Source organism: Alexandromys fortis, unplaced genomic scaffold (genome assembly GCF_014885135.2).
Source record: "Alexandromys fortis isolate MF-2015 unplaced genomic scaffold, M_Fortis_MF-2015_v1.1 scaffold_467, whole genome shotgun sequence".
Taxonomy (NCBI): Eukaryota; Metazoa; Chordata; class Mammalia; order Rodentia; family Cricetidae; genus Alexandromys; species Alexandromys fortis.
The window spans coordinates 102403-114056 of NW_026068331.1; the positions used below are offsets into that span (position 1 = coordinate 102403).

The following is an 11654-nucleotide window of genomic DNA, read 5'->3' on the forward strand; positions in this document are numbered from 1 at the left end:
ACCCACAAGAGACTGGGAAAGTAATTTATTTTTATTATCCTTGAATAATGTGGTTACAAAGCTATACATCTCAATGTACAGACTTTGGGGCTGGTTAGTCTCAGTGTGTAACTTTTGTTGTTGCTGTTGTTACTTGCTTGCAAGATTTTTACAATAAAGTTTATGTGCAAGATAGTGAGGATGACTGAGAAGAATGTTTATACCCAAGCCTGGATATTTATAGAATTACCTTTAACGTGAAGATTTTAAAAATCTTTCGTCAAATAGCATGAATTTTTATGACATCAAAATGAAATATCAATGATAATATGTGTTATGACATAAAAATGACATTTTGTCATTATATGTAATTTTCTATGAACAGCACTTTATATGTTCCTTTTAGTTTTTAAGCCAGATGTGGTGGCACTCACCTTTAATCCCAGTACTCGGGTATTTCAGGCCAGCCTGGTCTACACAGCAAGTTCCAGGACAGCCAGGACTACATAATAGAGATACTGTCTTTAAAAAAAAAAAAAAGAAAAAGAAAGAAAAAAAGACATATTTCTCTTAGATTTTATCGAAAAGGTGTTTTGCATATCTCAATTTTTACTAAGGCCCTGTGAAATTGTGAACTGAGTTTTTACGAGGCTAAGCCACCTGCCCAAAGCAATACACAGCTGGTTGGTGACAGACTGCATTTAAACCTGTGTCATCTCCTTCCAGGAACCACATACGTAATTACTGCTCGAGGATGCTTCAGTAGCAGAAGAGCTACAGCTTCTGCAGTGAAGAAGCAGTTTTTAGAACCCCCGTGTGTTGCTGACTTGTCCTTCGAAGGCACGACCCATTCTCCAGGGGAGGAGCAGGTGGGCGGTGAATGGCCTGGGTAAGATTAAATTAGATGCTGTGACTGGAATACAGCCTTCCCCCTTGTGACTCATGGCGTGAGCTGGACAACACCTGAACTGATTTGCGGCCAGGTTCAACCACGGAGCCCCACAAACCACTTGCTTGCATGTCACAGCTGTGTCACATTGCTGATAAAGGATTCTAAATGCTTACTCATTTCTTTACACAAAAATTAATCAAGGTTCACTAACGATAAACAGTTTGTGGATGAGTAACAATCTGTGGAACACATATTAAGTGTGCAAATATATATACAATTATTATCACGCAATCAAAATTGTCCCCTGACTAGTGAATTAGCTGGCTTATAGTCTCCCCCTTTTTCTCCATATATGAATATACGGTCTTGAGTTTTTAAAATTAGATTATTTTATGTGCGTGAGTGTATTGCCTGCATGTGTGTATGTACACCCTGTGCGTGCCTGGTTCCTGTAGGGAACAGAAGAGGGTATCAGATCCCTTAGAGCTGGATGGAGTAACAGATGGTTGGGAAGTGCCATTTGGGTGCTGGGAATTAAACCCAGCTCCTCTGTAAGAGCAATAAATGCTGTAAACTGAAAAGTCATCCCTCCCACTCCTTGAATATTTACCGAGAAAACAGAAATGAACTAAACAGATCAAGTTGCTTCCTTTAGGGAATTTACATTTTTAGTCACCAGGGTTTCGATGAAGATAACAAGCTTCAGGTCTTGTTAAAATAACTCACTCTACACATCTTGGCAATTCACTCAATCCCTCTGAACAAATTTTTCCATTTGGAAAATGAACCCAAAACTATCTATTTGATATGGTTAATCATCAGATTAAATTAGTTATAGCCTACCAATGCCAGGTCATAATTTTTGAGTATCAGTACCATATCTTTATATTCTTGGCAGTAAGTACAAGTCCGTAGCAAACACACTCCTCAGTTTAGGGTAAATGAGTGGATATGGATGAGGTCCTATATGTGTGGACAACATTTTGTCTATAAAAGTTAACCTGGGGCTAGGGGCATGTCAGTGGTATAGTACTTCCCTGGTATGCACCTAGTCATTAGTTTGATCCAAAGCCCAGAACAATTTACTTAGTAAAGTATTATACTGACTTTTCAGTTGTTTAAAATCCAACACAGAACCAGAAAAAGTGTAAGAAATACTCCTAAACATATGCAATTCTGCTCTTGTTTCTGAGAGTTCAAGCTGTAAAAACACTTTGTAAACACGCAGAAGATGAAAGGCCCTTTCTGGTGATCTGTGTGTAGCACAGTCTCCATGCTTATTAAAGGCCTTTTCCATAAGTTGGTCCTTGACAAAGCTACACTGGTCCTGCCAGGACTCAGAATAATCAGGCTCTCTAGGGTTACAAGCTATAACTGCATTGTAAAAGTATGCTAGGTTTTGAAAGCGTTTGGAAGAACTTCTCAGCCAGTAATAACATGAAAACAAATAATTTCATACTGCCAAATTCACTTAGGGTGTAAAGACATTCTCTCTGAGAGTTGTGGCGTTACTGGCGGAGCTCGAAGGGAGTGCAATTATTCTTCATGTTTCAGGAAATCATGTAACACACTCAATGGCTGTTTGAGCCGTACTTCATTCCACAAGATGCAAGACTCACACTGCTGTGAATACTAACTTCACTCAACAGAGTGATATTCAGTAGCAAGACAAAGAAAAGAAAAGAAAAGAAAAGAAAAGAAAAGAAAAGAAAAGAAAAATGCAAAATATACCCCAAGGCAGATCCAGATGCCATAGTGAGATACAAACTGGAAAGGACAGAGAAACTTCCTAGGTAAAAAAAGTTCTTCCGTTAGGAGCTGCAGTGTGAGACAGACTTAGGGCTGGTACAAGGGTTGGGAAGCACCTGAAACAGGCAGAGATGCAGTTGAAAAGTTAGGAGAAATTATAGCAAATAGCTCACAACACATGTACTAGTGAAGTGGGTAAAAACACTGGAGATGTATGAGTGACTGAGTGTTGGATTGCATAGTTTGTACTTAATTTACTGTTGAGCTAATGAAAGCTTTTAAAATGGAGTGTGGGTCATGATTTGACTATTACTTGGGAGGCTGTTTCTGTAAGAAAACAAGACCGGAAGGAAAACAATTGAGCAGGAGACCAAAAAGAGAGTACACACAACAAGAATCTAGAGCAGAGGTGATCAATATCCAATCAAGGGTGATGGTGATGGAGTTAGAGAGAGCTGGCAGATGGGAGAGCAACGGGCTAGGAAGTATCTATTCCTGGGCTGCGCAATATAGCAGCCTCTAGCCATATGCAGCTATATAAATATAAATCTAATTAAATTTAAGTCAGATTTAAAGTACAGTTCCCCAGTCACGTGGTCACATTTTAAGTATTTAGTGGCTACTGAGGATTATGCAGATAAAGAACAGTGTAGGTCAGGAGTGAAGACCCAAGCCTGTAAACCCAGCCTTTGCGGGGGGCGTGGGGGGGAGGTAGAATGACTTCCCTAAGTTTGGGGCTAGCCTGGACTACACAGCAAGTACCAAGCCAGCTAGAGCTACAAAACAAGATCTGGTTTCAAAGCAAAACAACAGCAGCAAAAAATAATATTAAATATAAATAACATTGCCATCAAGACAGAAGAGTAATTTCCATCCTGGCAGAGCATTCTATTGGACAGTGCAGATTGCTTCGAGGGTGATTGGCATAAAGATAAAGATGAGGGATTAGAGGACCCAAGCCTTGATGTCTTGGTGACTGAGGAAGGTGGTGACAGGAGTAGCCAATGGGAAGACAGGTGGGCCTACCAGATACTTCACATCTGTCAGACTCTAGGGACAATAAGTGAGCCCTAGGTGCAAGGAATGTTAAGTGTCCAGTGGGACTCCCAAAGCTTTGTATGGGAGCCCCGGTGGATCGGGCTGGCTTATTCCTCCCTGTGCTCACTGTCGCCCAGGACTGTGATGCTTCCGATGTTTCTGAGTGTGAGGTCCGTTCTCAGCCCTATCAGGTCAGTGTCTGACACACCCTATGACGAGGACAGGAGCCCGAAGACTGTGCCATTTCTGAAGCTTTTCTACGCCGGTCTGAACCCTCTTCACAGACACGTCATACTTCCTTTCCCCCGGTTGCCTCGCTCACTTCTGCTTGATTTAGGAAAGTCCCCTCAACCTCACTTATTCGATTGCTTCCTCTGGAAATATTCCTTCCCACAGGGGTCACTGCTTTTTACTTGACCTCCTTCCTTTCTCAAGTTAGGTTTCAGAGTCTCTCAACCACTCTCTTACCTACCCTTCATCTCTCTCTCAGCGTCATTCATCAGCAATGGAGGGTGCCTTTTTGAGTGACCTCGATCTAGACATATGGCCACCAACTTAAGAGAGAGGAGTAAGAGAAAGGCACACACACCAGCTCTTACCTCATTCATCCATCCGTCAGCAGCAAACACAGACAGCACTTAGTGCAAACTGGGAAAATGTACATGTGAGGAGTGGGTAGGTGTGTGTGTGTGTTGCACGGAGGATTGACAAAAGGTACCACTCCTAAGGGAGAACAATTAGAAAAGTGCCCTCTCCCCAAAACTGAATTGAGTGCTGGATACTCAGCTTGGAGGGCAAAACAAGGACTAGACTTTAGCTCTCACTGGTCCCCTCTGCTCTGCAGTGACCTGTGCTCACCACAAATATTCATCCATGCTAACCTACATCTGCACCGGTGTTCTGTGCTTTTGCTGCATATTGACTGTGCTGTCCTTGCTCCTGTCCACAGACAGCTCCTTCAGCACTGTGCTAGGACCCATTGCTTCTTAGTTCCTGTCTTTCTCTAGCTGTCTCCTCTCGTCTCTTCTGTACCATAACATTACTTTTCTAAAGACCATCCCAACACCACAAGGGAGCAGCTCCACTTTAAGACAGCCTCCTTGGATCCCCTTCCCCTTCCTGCTGCTGCCTGTTTCTCAGTTGCTAGGCTCAACAACCTCTCCAAGGGCTTTGTCTTCCTTGCCTCACACTTTCACAGAAAGGCCTAGGCAGACAGGTTCCCATATGACCACACTGAGGGGGTTTTCATCAAGCCCTCAGCAACCTTCATCAGGCCAGACTCAGTCAATGGGTAAACTCCTAACTCTTGACTAGGGATGTGACTCAGTGGCAGAGCTTGTGGAGCATGTGCAAGTCAGGGTGGTGGAGGTGAGCATGTGCAGGTCAGGGTGTGGGGGTGAGGACTGTGCTGCTGGGGCTGGAGACAGAGACTCGGGTGTCTCCTTAGCTATTTCAGCAGTAGGCAACGGGACTAACTATTCCCCCCTTCCTACTATGACTCTGTACTAGCTTCCTTCCTTCCCTGGTGTTCCTCTAACCTGACTGCCAGCTCCGTGTCTCCTTAACCTCCACTTCTGCAGTGTCTCTTGGTCCTCTCTTCCAGCTACAAGCCCTCCCTAAGGGAGTTTATGCAAACCTGAGGCTCTATGTCCTGGTATACCTCAAGTTTATATCTCCAGAGTCATAGCTCCCACTGTTTATTCAGTACATCCACTTGGATGGAAAGCAGGCAAGATGGAAGTTTTTATAAGTTTTATTTATTTTTATTTTATGTATATGGGTGTTTTGCCTGTATATAGGTAAGTATGTGTACCACAAGCATGCAGTGCCTACAGAGAGCAGAAGAGGACATCAAATCCCCTGGAACTAGAGTTATAGCCTGTTGTTAGCAGCCATGTGGGTGCTGGGAACCAAGCCCGGACTAACTTCTGCAAGAGGAACAAGTGCCCAGCATCACTGAGCTTTCTCCAGACCCCTAAAATAGAAATTCTGATTCTATTTTACCGTATCTTCTCTCCCACTAAATGACACCAATAGCCCCTGAATCTAAGAGTCATCCACAATCTTTTTGTTCCTCCCACTGCCTTCTCAAGCCCAACTCCAACATAATTCAAATGTATTTAAGAAAACAAAAATAAACAAAATCTAAAATAAAGGAACACCCTGCACTCTGCTGCCACTCTGACACCAACAGTCACTATGCCCCCCCCCACATTTGTGCTTCTATTGTGCATTTCACACACACACACACACACACACACACACACACACACACACACAAACAAAATGAGACTCACTCTAGTCCCCAAAGGGCCTGGAACACACTGCGGAGTCCAGGCTAAACCTCAAATTTGTGGCAATCCACCTGCTCCAGTCTTCTCAATACTGGGATTACAGGAGTGAGCCACCACACCCTGCATAATGCTAACCTCTGAAAACGTGAACTAGACAGTCCTTTCTGGGCCCACCCTCTCCTCAGGGCTTCCTGTTGCCTTTACAATAGTCCACAGGCTCCACAGGTTCTGGCCAATCTCGCACACGTCTCAGAGTCTCACTGCTCTGCTCTTTGGATCTAGACCTTGTCCATCCATCCTTCCACTTGCCTTTTGCCATTCATACAATATGGCGGACACATCTCCACCTCTGGGTTTATGGCTGATTTTCTCTCATCCTGGAAGGGCTGTTCCTCTCATCCAGCCCCTGTATTTGCTAGACTTGTTTCTTCACAGCATGAGCAAAGGTGTGCAAAGCTCTTTCTGGTGACCTGCGACTTTTGCTACTTGCTTATTCGTGTTGCCTCTCCTAGCTCAGAAGAATGAAAGCTCTAGAAAGTGATTTTCCATATATACTCCTAGCACAGCAACAGACCCCTATTTCGTGCTCAACTAGTAACTGTCAAGTGATTGCAATCCCTTAAAATTCTCCTTTCTCTGAATTTTTTCGTCCTTCCTCATTTCAATTTTGGACTTAACCACCTCCCCTAAGGCAAGGCCCCAGTTCCCTTCGGTACACTATTCCTCTGCAGTCCCCACCCTTTGAAGCACGGCTCCTTTAAATAGACACGGGGGGGGGGGGGGGGGGGGGGGGTGGGGAAACGCGGTCTGGAAGGCGGAGCACGGACTTGGAGGCGGGGCCTGCGTGCTGCGTGCGTGCGCGTTCCGGAGGCGCCGCCGCCGCCGCTCCCGAGGCCTCCGCTGCTGCTGCCGCCGCCGCGCAGAGCCCGAGCCCGAGCCGCGGCCGAGAGGAGGGAGGAGGAGGTGGAGGAGGCGCCGGGCCGCGGGGTGAGTGCGGGGCACGAATGGGGGGGCGCGGGCTGGCCGCACCTCGGTGGCCTCTTCACAACCGCCTGCGAGTCAGGGGCGGTGGCCGGGGGCCTGGCGGGCGGGAGGGGCCGCGGCTGGAGGCCGGAGCCAGCCACGCCCGCGGACCGAGGCGGCCCGGCTGGGCCTGCGGGACCGGGCGCAAGGGGCGGGCCGCGGGAGGGGACGCGTGTCCGCGCCCGCTCCGAGGTGTCGTCCCCGGGACCCGGGGAAGTGCAGTGCCCTCCGTGCGGCCTTTGCCCCGGCCGCCGAGCGCTGACACCTCCGCGTCCCAGTCCGCCGCCAGCCGGGTTCCCGCCCTCCCTGCCCTCTGTCTTCTGCGGCTTGCCATGTGTTCGCCTTTGCAGCGTTGCTCTCCGCTCTGGTTTCTGCTGCCTCACTTGAATTTTGTCATCGTAGAGGCCACGGTGTGATTCTTGTCTTCCTTCCGTCGAGGGTGTGTGAGGAGTGTCGCGGTGGTGGGATTGTGACTTGTCTCCTCACTCAGAAAGTTAAGGACAGTGGCTTCTGCTGAATTGTGTAATTTGCTGCTGTTGTAAGGAGAAGAGCGAGACAGAACACTTGTGCCTAAAAAAACAAAAAAACAAAAAAACCCGAGATTTCCTCACAGGATGGAAAACCAGAGTTTAGGGAACCTTTGATCCCTTGGAAAAAGAGCCAGCGTTGAGGAACGTTGGGAAGAGAAAATCATTTTGTCGCTGCTTTGAAGGAAGTACTGTGTAAGAAATAGAATAAAAGGGCAGGAGGTTAATGGGCCAAGCGTTACAGGTACCAGCCACCGTTTTCTGCTTCTTGGGTGACAGAAGATCCATTCTGTTTTCAGTAGAGTCCGAGTGTCGACCCTCAAAATGAACCAGGGTAGTTTGCCTTCCAAAGCAGCCTGTTACCAGAGATGATGCTGGAAACAGGATTTGGAAACTTTCTTTACAGAGTTTCCTGTCAGAATGTGTGGGGGTGGGTATGCCTCTGAGTAGTTTCTCTTTTCGTTTGATGTAACTGATTTCTGCAACACTTTGATACAGTAAGTGCTCGATCAGGCCCCAGACTCCTTTCTGTCTTTATGCTTTTCTGTAATACTTTGTTTCAGAATTAAATGTATATTGTTGAATATTCTTTTTTAGTGTGGTGTTTCAGTGACTCTCGTTTAGCTTCCTTGCCTCTTCAAATTCTGGGATGATTGTGTTCATTATCAACGATTAGATGTGTTCCAAAATTTGTTGACTGAATTGAGTGGTTCGGTTCCGTGCCTGATTTACATACATCTCGTATCTTTTTGAGAAGTACCTTTCAGTTAAATGTTGCATTTCACTTCCATTCTATAAAAATGTTATTCATAATCTTTTCCAGGCCGCTGATACTTTTGAGACTATGGTGAAATATATGAACTCTTTCTTTGCCCAGGAAAAACAAAATAGACATTTTTGCACAAAATTTTGCATTCAGTTTCTGGACTCCTCTAAATTCACCAGTATTTTAAAATAAGTTATATTTATTTTAAAAGTGAACTGAAGTCCCAGATATTCAGTTAGAACTTTTTAAAAGTGCACACTTTTTTGGTGGCCTTTGGATGTGATTGTGTCTTGACCTTTAATTCTGGGGATCTGGGAATAAGGTTTAAGAGTGATTGTTCTTACAATTTTATGGGGGAAATTCTCAGTAAGTACTACCCCTCAAACAGGTTTCATGTATAGCTCAATATAGCTGAGGAAGACCTTGAACTTGTGATTTTCTTGCCTCTTCCAGAGTGCTTGGATAGGTGTTTGCTTCCGTGCCTGGTTTATGTGGTGCTGGGGATCAAACCCAGTTCATGCATGGTAGATGATCAATCTGTTAGCAGTCATTTTGTGTGTAGTGCTGGGAATCTAACCTGGAATCTCAAGCATAGTTATTTGGCAAGCACTTTACTACTGAGCTGTGTCCCCAGCCCTAGCCAGCAGTCATTTTAAAACCAATACTCCCTAGTATCTTTTGGCCTCTTAAAATTATTAGCATGAATAATTAGGCTTTTACTTGTACAATGTACTTTTTAGTAATATGAGAATTTTAAAACCAAATGGTTTCTCTTTCTTTCAAGCTTGCTCGTATACATGGTTTTCATGTAGTTAATTCTGAAGACCTGCAATATTAATTCAGTAAGCAGGTATACTGTGTGGATAAAAAAGTTCTTGCTGTCATCCCTTCGGTCATGAGGGATAGACCATGACCAAGTAAATGTAGAGTGTTAGGTGATGGAGCTGTGTGGAAGAGTGAGAACCGGTGAAGACTGGAGAAAAACACTGCCAGGGAAGACCTGAGACTTGAGCAGAGATCTGAAAGGAAGTGCGGGGTGTGTGTTCCCTTGTGTTAAAAAAGATCACAGGAAGAGAGGCCTTCTAGTGCAAAGACTTCAGAGTGTACATGACCTTTCTGAGAACAGCTAGGAGGCTAGTGTGGTCTAAGAACAGTAAACAGGGAGAGAAAGAGGCCTTGAGGTTAGAGAAGTAACTGCGGCAGCCCTTTTAAAATCTTGGATCCCATAGTAAATCTTTTGGATTTTACTTTGAATGAGATGGGGAACCCTTGGAGTAGAAGAGAGACCTGATCTGATCTCATTTTGTAAATATCATTCTCACTATTGTGTGGAAGTCTGCTTGGGTTGGGGAAAATCAAGAAAAACATGCAGGGGATTGAACCCAGGTCCTCAATAACCAAGGCTCAATAACCAAGCTACATCCTGCCCTTATGTCTTCATTTCAACCTTTTAACCATTTAAAACAATCCATCTTCTTTCTGTTGGGCATGTAGGTATCTTCCCGTCTCCATTAAGATAGCAGTGAAATTTTACAGCAGTCTAAGCAATTTTTTTTCCTTTTGGAATATTTCCTTGTGATGTATTTCTAAAAGGATCACAATATATGAATAGACTTATCTGGTATATGTCTAAATTGCCTTTAAAGAGTTGGTTATCCTAGTTTCAACAGCCATGGTTGTTGAGTGTAAGTTTTATGACAATTTCTTGTTTTCATTGGGTGTCTTAACACAAGCAGTTGTTTTGGTCGCCAAATGAGATCTTTTAGAGAGGTTGAATTTAGCTCACCTCACTCTTCAGCTTTTAACTACCCAGTGCTAATTGTTAGGGATACAGGTAAATTAGAGGGCCTTTGCTCTCAGGGAGCTTTTACATTCTGCTGTGTTTCATAAAAATCTAATAGTGAAATGACTGTGAGTGTTGCCAGTGTTTTCTGTGGTTGTGAACTTTGCTAGTGGATGTTGATAGTCTCCTACAAAATAAGCACTTAGTTGTTCATAAAGAGTTTTTGACCTCTGTTATTTATGTTTTAATGATATTTTAGAATCTTATATGTTTGACAATAAGTTACACCAAGTAGTTCTTAGTTAAGAGCAATTGAATTTTTAAATTGTAGTGTGCTGTTATTCAGAAAAATAGACTGTTTCATTATGCAAGGTCAACTTTGACTCGTTGACATTTTGTTTAGGTTTAACAAGAGGATGATACCACTGTTTTCATAGAAAATTATACCACCAAGACTTTGTTCAGCATTTCTGGCTCTGGGATCTAGATGGCTTGACTTGGTCTGACAAAGCTGTGACATCTGTAAGGGAGGGAGAACAGCTGAGTCCCCAGGAAGCACTGTGGCGTTTGCTAGAGAGCAAGGGGGTGTTCACCAAAGCTCAGTTGTCAAGGCTCCTGACTCCAAACAGCTCTTGTTTTAGATGTCAATATGAATAATTTGTATAAAGCATTTATATTTATTATTGTGGTACATTTAAATTGTGAACATAAACTTCCTTCCAATGTTCTTTTTCAAATTAAGTTAATTTATGAAAAGTTACTGCATAGTTCAAGTATTTTATGCACATTTCAATGTCATGGAATTACTATATTACTTTATGTACTTTTTATCTTGTAGAAAATATTAGCATTAAATAGAAATATTTAAGCTTTCATATGTTAACGAGAGGAACTTGAAGCATCCTTTGTGTGGTGATCACAAGTAATAATTTTATGTACCTTTTAATATTCCATACACTTTAGATAATTCACATTTTGAGGTTTTTTTTTTATGGTAGTATTAGTTATGGGTTTGTAGTGAGTGATTATGGCCTCCCTCCCTGAGCATTTGATTTTGAGATGACTGGCAAATTTATTTCCAAGTTAAACTATCCTGATAAGAACTGAGCCTGTAATGTTAACTTTCTTCGTTATTATGATCAGCAAAGCAGTTCAGCAAAGAACTGTGCCATGCTCTCATTTCTGCTGAAAATAGGCCTTTCTGAGCGAGGGACGGACACATTGTGCACCCATACCTGCACCAGTGGAAAAGGGGAAGTTGTGTGATTATTTAAGGTAAAACTGAAACAAGAAATGGTGTATTTTTATAAGAGGAATAAAAATAGTCCTTTAAGTATTATTTTCAGAAGTACCTGATGCACACCTGGGAAAATAGCTTGTTTTAGGAAGTAAGCCTGAATTGATGTACAAAGGAATGGCTTTTTAAGAGTCCTTAACTTAGCTGGGTGGTGGTGGCACGGCGGCGCACGCCTTTAATCCCAGCACTTGGGAGGCAGAGGCAGGCGAATCTCTGTGAGTTCGAGACCAGCCTGGTCTACAGAGCTAGTTCCAGGACAGGCTCCAAAGCCACAGAGAAACCCTGTCTTGAAAAACCAAAAAAAAA

General features: G+C 43.7%; 1 protein-coding gene across 1 annotated transcript in view; it reads left to right on the forward strand.

Annotated features, from left to right (window-relative positions):
• Positions 1 to 6795: 6795 nt before the first annotated feature.
• The window catches only part of Rap1a (RAP1A, member of RAS oncogene family), a 64176-nt gene continuing 59317 nt past the window's right edge, over positions 6796 to 11654 (forward strand). The window contains exon 1 of the mRNA XM_050132839.1: positions 6796 to 6939. The gene's annotated coding sequence lies outside the window, so the exon portion shown is untranslated. The remainder of the gene's footprint in view (positions 6940 to 11654) is intronic.